This window comes from Triticum dicoccoides, chromosome 6B (assembly GCF_002162155.2).
Source record: "Triticum dicoccoides isolate Atlit2015 ecotype Zavitan chromosome 6B, WEW_v2.0, whole genome shotgun sequence".
Classification (NCBI taxonomy): domain Eukaryota; kingdom Viridiplantae; phylum Streptophyta; class Magnoliopsida; order Poales; family Poaceae; genus Triticum; species Triticum dicoccoides.
The window spans coordinates 530851548-530859152 of NC_041391.1; positions in this window are offsets into that span (position 1 = coordinate 530851548).

Genomic DNA, 7605 nt, shown 5'->3' on the forward strand with positions numbered 1-7605 from the left:
AAGGAGAAGCATCTCGACGACCAACCCCCATCTCCCAAACCGCAAGGTGAGCTCCTCCTTCCTTCTTCCCTGTGGTGTACCCATGTGCTGTTCTTACTATACATGAAAACTGCAAAAACATTCAGGTATTACATGAGTGTAGTGTTATATATGTGCTGCTAAGGTTGTTTCATGAGTATAGTGCATACGTGGGGCCGTGTGAAGCGTGTACTGCTAAAATTGTTTCATAGTTCAGATATTACATGAGTGAGGCTGCTGTTATTTCTGTTATTACACGCTGAATAATTCAGATAGCTGCTGTTGAATTGCTGCTGAATAGTTCATATAGCTTCTGCTGAATATTACATGAGTTTGGCTGTTGAATATGACATGAGTTTGGCTGCTGCTGTTGTTGAATATTACATGAGTTTGGCTGTTGTTGTTGCTGTTAATACATGATGCATAGTTTAGATAGTGCAGTTTTCATATTTATCCTAGTACAAGTGAGGACCAAAGTGACATGCATTCTCTTACAGAAGTGTGGAGGATGGCTGCTGAATTGAGTACACTCGGATTATCTCTGAGTTGTTTGCCGTGCAAGTGAAGGATTGGTGACATTGCCGTGCAAGTGAAGTAATCATGTTCATGTCTTTAGATGTGTGAACATTTTGATTTGCAAACTTATATGCAAATATGACACAGTATGTTCATGAAGCTTTTGTTGTATGACACATGAGAAAACTAGTCATTCATATTTATTATAACTTGTCTTAACTGGGAATATTAGTGATCTTTTGGAAAATACATTTATGCTATACTTTGAATACCACAGAACTACAAAAGTGCAATCTGAAAACCTCTGTGTACAGCCACACAAAAGGGCAACCTGGTGCATGTAGCTCCCGCTTGCGCAGGGTCCAGGGAAGGGTCCGACCACTTTGGGTCTATAGTACGTAGCCTTTCCCTACATTTCTGTAAGAGGCTGTTTCCAAGACTTGAACCCATGACCTCATGGTCACACACAATCGCAGGAATTTTGTCCTCTGAAAAAAAAACACCAATTCAGCCCAGCCATCCTCACGTGGACAATGACTCAGGTCCTTTCTCTCTCTCTCTCATTCGGCCTGTTTACATAATGCATTCTTTCAAGTATATATTATCATCCTTCAAAGTAATTCCATAGGTAGCTCTCATAATGAATTCATATGGTGGTTTAATCGTCTTCCTTGGGAAGTGTTCTGTCCCTTTCTTTAGTGGAAATTGGAAACTTATATTTCCTTCTTACATATCAGTAATAGCACCTATGGTTCGTAGAAAAGGCCTACCAAGTATTATAGGAGAAGATGTATTGCATTCAATATCTAGCATAATGAAATATGGGCACATAATTTCTGTTTTCAGTTATAAGAACATCATTAGTTATACCCAATGGTTTCTTAATAGTTGAATCCGCTAGATGCAAGTTAAGGGAATATTCGTCCATATCGGTGAGACCTAGCACGTCACATAAAGATTTTGGTATAGCAAAGACGCTAGCACCTAGATCACACAAAGCATTACGTTCATAATATCTAATCTTACTTTAATAGTAGGTTCCCATTCATCATGTAATTTTCTTGGTATAGATACTTCCAATTCTAGCTTTTCTTCATGAGCTTTAATCATTGCTTCTACAATATGTTTAGTAAAAGATTTATTTTGTTCGTAAGTACTAGGTGTGTTCATCATAGATTGTGACAAGGAAATGCATTCAATCATAGATTAATTATCATAATTAAAGTCGTTGTAATCCAAAATAGTGGTCACATCACTATTAAAGTCTTGACCTCTTCAAAGTTCAAACCCACCTTTATTGTTTTTATCATTAAGATCATCACCCTCCGAACAACTGGGATGCCTTCTAGCTAAAGTTGACTCATCTTCAGTCCCTTTTTTTTATCAAGTTTTATATTACTAAACAAAGATTCAATCAGTGTCACCCCAATCATTTTAATATCTTCATCATGATTATGATAAAACCCGGGTGGAATCGCTTTTTCTAGGAATTCACGCTTAGCTCTAATCTTTGCAATTATTTCTCTACTTTCATTCATGGTGACTTGAATAGACTTTAAAGTTTTAGTAGCATCAAATTTTATGTGGCATAATTTTAATTTTAAGAGTTTCCACATCATGAGCAATTATATCCATGTTTCTAGCCATATTATCAACTTTATGTAGGTTTTCTTCTACCATGGCATTGAAAATGTTTTGAGAACTAATAAATTCTTTAATGTTATTCTCAAGTTCAGTAGGTATCGTATTATTATTATATGAATTATAATAGGAATTACCATAATTATTAGAGGGATCACCAGTATACGGTCTAGAATTGAAATTCCCTGTATAAGCATTGTTGTTGAAACTATTTCTAGCGACAAAATTCACATCAGTCGCATCATTGTTTTGCTCAATTAATGTAGATAGTGGCACATCATTAGGATCAACGTGAGCATTTTTTACTAGTAAGCATATTCATAAGAGCATCCATTTTATCACTCAAGGTAGCAACTTCTTCGATGGAGTTTACCTTCTTACCAATTGGAGCCCGTTCGGTGTGCCATTGAGAATAGTTTGTCATCATATTGTCAAGAAGTTTTGTGGCCTCTCCTAATATAATTCCCATAAAGGTACCACCTGCAGCAGAGTTTAGAAGATTTCTCGACACAAAGTGTAGTCCCGCATAGAAATTTTGTATTATCATCCATAAGCGCGGTCCATGTGTGGGACAATTTTTAATCAGTAACTTCATTCTCTCCCAAGATTGTGTGACATGTTCTTGCTCAAGTTGCTTAAAGTTCATGATTTGATTTCTAAGAGATATAATATTAGCATGAGGAAAATACTTAGCAATGAATGCATCCTTACATTTATCCCATGAATCAATACTATTTCGAGGTAAGGATGAAAACCAAGTTTTAGCATGATCTCTTAGTGAGAAAGGAAATAATTTCAACTTAACAATATCATTATCCACATTTTTGTATATCAGATAATTCAATGAAGGTATTAAGATGGGATTTCCAGCAAATTGATCTTTCATAATAAGATTAGCAATGTAGCATTAATATCATATGACTCCGCACTAGTGGCGGGAGGACCAATTGGTGTACTAATAAAATCATTATTATTAGTATCCGAGAAGTCACACAACTTAGTGTTTTCTTGAGACAAAGTGGCAATTCAAGCAGACAAGCAAAATGAAATATTTTTGTATTTTTGTATTTTTTTTGTAAAGAGACTAAATAAAAGCAAATAAAAAGGTAGCACAAGTAAATGATAAGTTTGTGTGAAGGGACCTATAGGTATTTGATGATGTCTCCCCGGCAACGGCGCCATAAATTCTTTCTACTACTTGTGAGCTGCGTTGGGATTTTCCCCGAAGAGGAAGGGTGAAGCAATATAGTAGCGGCTAGTATTTTCCTCAATGAGAACCAAGGTTATCGAACCAACAGAAGAACCAGGCAAATCCTAGTCAAATATCACATGCACACACACACAAACAAATACTTGCACCCAACGCGTGCAAGAGGGTTGTCGATCCCCTTGTACTCGTTATTTGCAAGGATCAATTATGGTACTGATAGAAGTATAAATTGAAAAATAAAATAATTGTAGCAATGAAATTTAAGTTTTAGTAATATGATTTAACTAGACACGGGGGGCATAGTCCTCACTAGAGGCATCTCTCTCATAAGAATAACATACGGTGGGTAGACAAATTACTGTTGGGCAATTGATAGAAAAGCGGATAGTTATGATGTTATTCATGGCAATGATCATGTATATAGGTATCACGCCCGTGACAAGTAGATTGACTCCTGCCTACATCTACTACTATAACTCCACTTTGAGAGCGCTTCTATGCTTGCCTCTCTACGTATTAAGTTCATGACCAAGAAAGTAATGCATGAAGTATGATGACATGGTGTAGACAAAATAAATCCATGCAATATTAATAAACCCTGTCATTTTATCCTTAATGGCAACAATACAAATACGTGTCTCGCTATCCCTCTCTGTCATTGGGTGAGGACACCACAAGATTGAACACATTACAAAGCACCTCTCCCACTAAAGATAAATCAATCTAGTTGGCCAAACCAAATTGATAGACCAGAGAGAAATACAAAGCTATAATAATCATGCATAATGAAGTTTAGAAAAGACTCAGTTACTTTCAATAAATAATCTGATCATAAACCCAGAATTCATCAGATCTCAAAAACACACCGCAAAAGAAGATTACATCGGATAGAACTCCATGGAGATCATGGAAAACTTTGTATTAAAGATCAAAGAGAGAGAGAGAAATTCATCTAGCTACTAGCTATGGACCCGTAGGTCTATGGTGAACTACTCACACATCATCGGAAGGGCAAACGCTCTATCACACATAAGCCTTATTATATCTTCCTCAAAACAGCCATCATACCTACCTATTATGTCCATTCCATAGCCATTCTAAGATATATTGCTATGCAACTTCCATCACTTCCGTTTTGATGACTTGAGCATTCATTGTCATATTGCTTTGCATGATCGTAAGATAGCTAGCATGATATTTCCATGGCTTGTTCGTTTTTTGATATCGTCGTTATGCTAGATCATTGCACATCCTTGTACACTACCAGAGGCATTCATATAGAGTCATACTTTGTTATAGGTATCGAGTTGTAATTTTTATTTCTTTTGAGTTATAAGTAAATAGAAGTGTGATGAGCATCAATTTTCATTATAAGAGCATTACCCTAGTGAGGAAAGGATGATGGAGACTACTATTCCTCCACAAGTCGGGATGAGACTCTGGACAATGAGAGAAAACAATATAAAAAAACAAGAAAAAAAGGAAAAAGGAAATAGAAAAAAAAGAAAAAAAGAAAATAAAGAAATAAAGAGAGAAGGGGCATGCTAGTTCCACACTTGTGCTTCAAAGTACCACCATGTTTTTCATATGAAGAGTCTCCTATGTTGTCACTTTCATATACTAGTGGAAAATTTTAATTATAGGATTAGATGCACACCAACTTAGTTTCATATTGAACTTTCATACACTTATACCTCTTAGTGCATTCGTTGCATGGCAATCCCTACTCCTCGCAATGATATCAATTGATGGGCATCTCCATAGCCTGTTGGTTAGTCGCATTGATGTGAGACATTCTTAATTTTTTGTCTTCTCTATATTTACCCCTATCATCATACTCTATTCCACCCGTAGTGCTAGCTCAGGTATTGCGTGGGGGTTAAAAAAGCTGAAGCGCGTTAAAAGATATGAACCAATTGCTCGGCTTGTCATCGGGGTTGTGCATGATAAATACTTTGTGTTAAAAAGATAGAGCATGACAAGACTATATGATTTTGTAGGGATAGCTTTCTTTAGCGTTGATATTTTGAAAGACATGATTGTTTATTGGGATGAGTATTGATGTCTTTATGTCAAATTATACACTATTTTTTTGAATCACTTATGTCTTAATATTCATGCCATGATTAGATATATGATAAAGTTTATGCTAGGTACCATTCCACATAAAAAATTACCTTTTTATCATTTACCTACTCGAGGATGAGCAGGAATTAATCTTGGGGATGCTGATACGTCTCCGCCGTATCTATAATTTTTGATTGTTTCATGCCAATATTATACAACTTTTACACACTTTTGGCAACATTTTATATGATTTATTTGGACTAAGATATTGATCCAGTGCCCAGTGTCAGTTCCTATTTGTTGCATGTTTTTTGTTTCACAGAAAATCCATATCAAACGAAGTCCAAACGTGATAAAAATTTACGGAGAATTATTTTGGAATATATGTGAATTTTGGGAGGTGGAATCAACGCAAATGGGGGCCCACAACCCCCAAGATACAGGAGGGTGCACCAGGGGGTGTCAGGCGCGCCCACGTGTCTTATGCCCTCCTCGTAAGGCGGTTGGGGCCCTTCTTCTGGCCCAAGAAAGATAATTTATGAAAAAAATCGTGTAAAAATTTCAGCGCAATCGGAGTTACGGATCTCTGGGAATTTAAGAAATCGTGAAGGGCCAAATCTGGGAAGCGCGAAACAAAAGAGAACAGAGAGGGAGATCCAATCTCGGAGGGGATCCCGCCCCTCCACCGCCATGGAGGCCATGGACCAGAGGGGGACTCTCCTCCCATCTAGGGGGAGGCCAAGGAAGAAGAAGAAGGAGGGGCTCTCTCCCCCTCTCTCCCGGTGGCGCCGGAACGCTGTCGGGGCAAGGATCATGACAGCGATCTACATCAACAATCTTGCTACCGTCAACACCAACTTTCTCTGCCTCTATGCAGCGGTGTAACACCTCTTCTCCCCACTGTAATCTCTACTTAAACATGGTGCTCAACTCCATATATTATTTTCCAATGATCTATCACTACTAGGGAAAAGCCTATACACATAATCTTAGCAGCAGCACGGCTCAAAAAGGAGCGCTGCTGCTAATTAGCAGTAGCGCGGGTATGTAAAACCCGCTACTAACAAGAGTTTAGCAGTAGCGCGCTTGGTGTTACCTGCGCTGCTACAAATATCGACCGACAGTGCCCCCCAACCTCCATTTAGTAGCAGCGCGGTTCCGCGAGCCGCGCTACTGCTATGGATGTAGTAGTAGCGCGCTTTTTCTGAGGTCGCTGCTGCTAATTTTCAAATGGGACACACTTTTTGTCCCGGTTAGCAGTAGCGCTTCTGCCGAAAGCGCGCTGCTGCTACTTTCTTATCAGCAGCGCGTTTTACGTCCCGCGCTACTGCTAATCCGCACCAACCCACCCCCTTTTCCCACCCGTCCCCTCCCTCCCCCTCCTCTCTTCCCTTTCCCCTACCTCCCACTCTCACTCTTCTTCTTCCTCAACACTTCTCCCCCATTACTCTCCCTCTTCTACCTACCTGTCTCTCTCTTCATTACTCCTACCTAACTACACCATCTCCATTAATGCATCTCCTTTCTCTTTTTTCTTCCCCCTCCACTAGTTGAAGTTGTTGGGGAACGTAGCAGAAATTCAAAATTTTCCTACGTGTCACCAAGATCTATCTATGGAGAGACCAGCAACGAGTAGAAAGGAGAGTGCATCTACATACCCTTGTAGATCGCTAAGCGGAAGCGTTCAAGTGAACGGGGTTGATGAAGTCGTACTCGTCGTGATTCAGATCACCGATGATCCTAGTGCCGAACGGACAGCACCTCCGCGTTCAACACACGTACAGCTCGACGATGTCTCCCACGCCTTGATCCAGCAAGGAGAGAGGGAGAGGTTGAGGAAGACTCCATCCAGCAGCAGCACAACGGCGTGGTGGTGATGGAGGAGCGTGGCAATCCTGCAGGGCTTCACTAAGCACCTACGGGAGAGGAGGAGGTGTCACGGGAGGGAGGGAGGCGCCAAGGGCTCAGGTATGGATGCCCTCCCTCCCCTCCACTATATATAGGGGCAGGGGAGAGGGGGGAGGCGCAGCCTTGCCCCTTACTCCAAGAAAGGGGTGCGGCCAAGAGGGGGGGGAGGAGTCCATCCTCCCCAAGGCACCTCGGAGGTGCCTTCCCCCTTGAGGACTCTTCCCTCTAGGGTTCCCTAGGCGCAT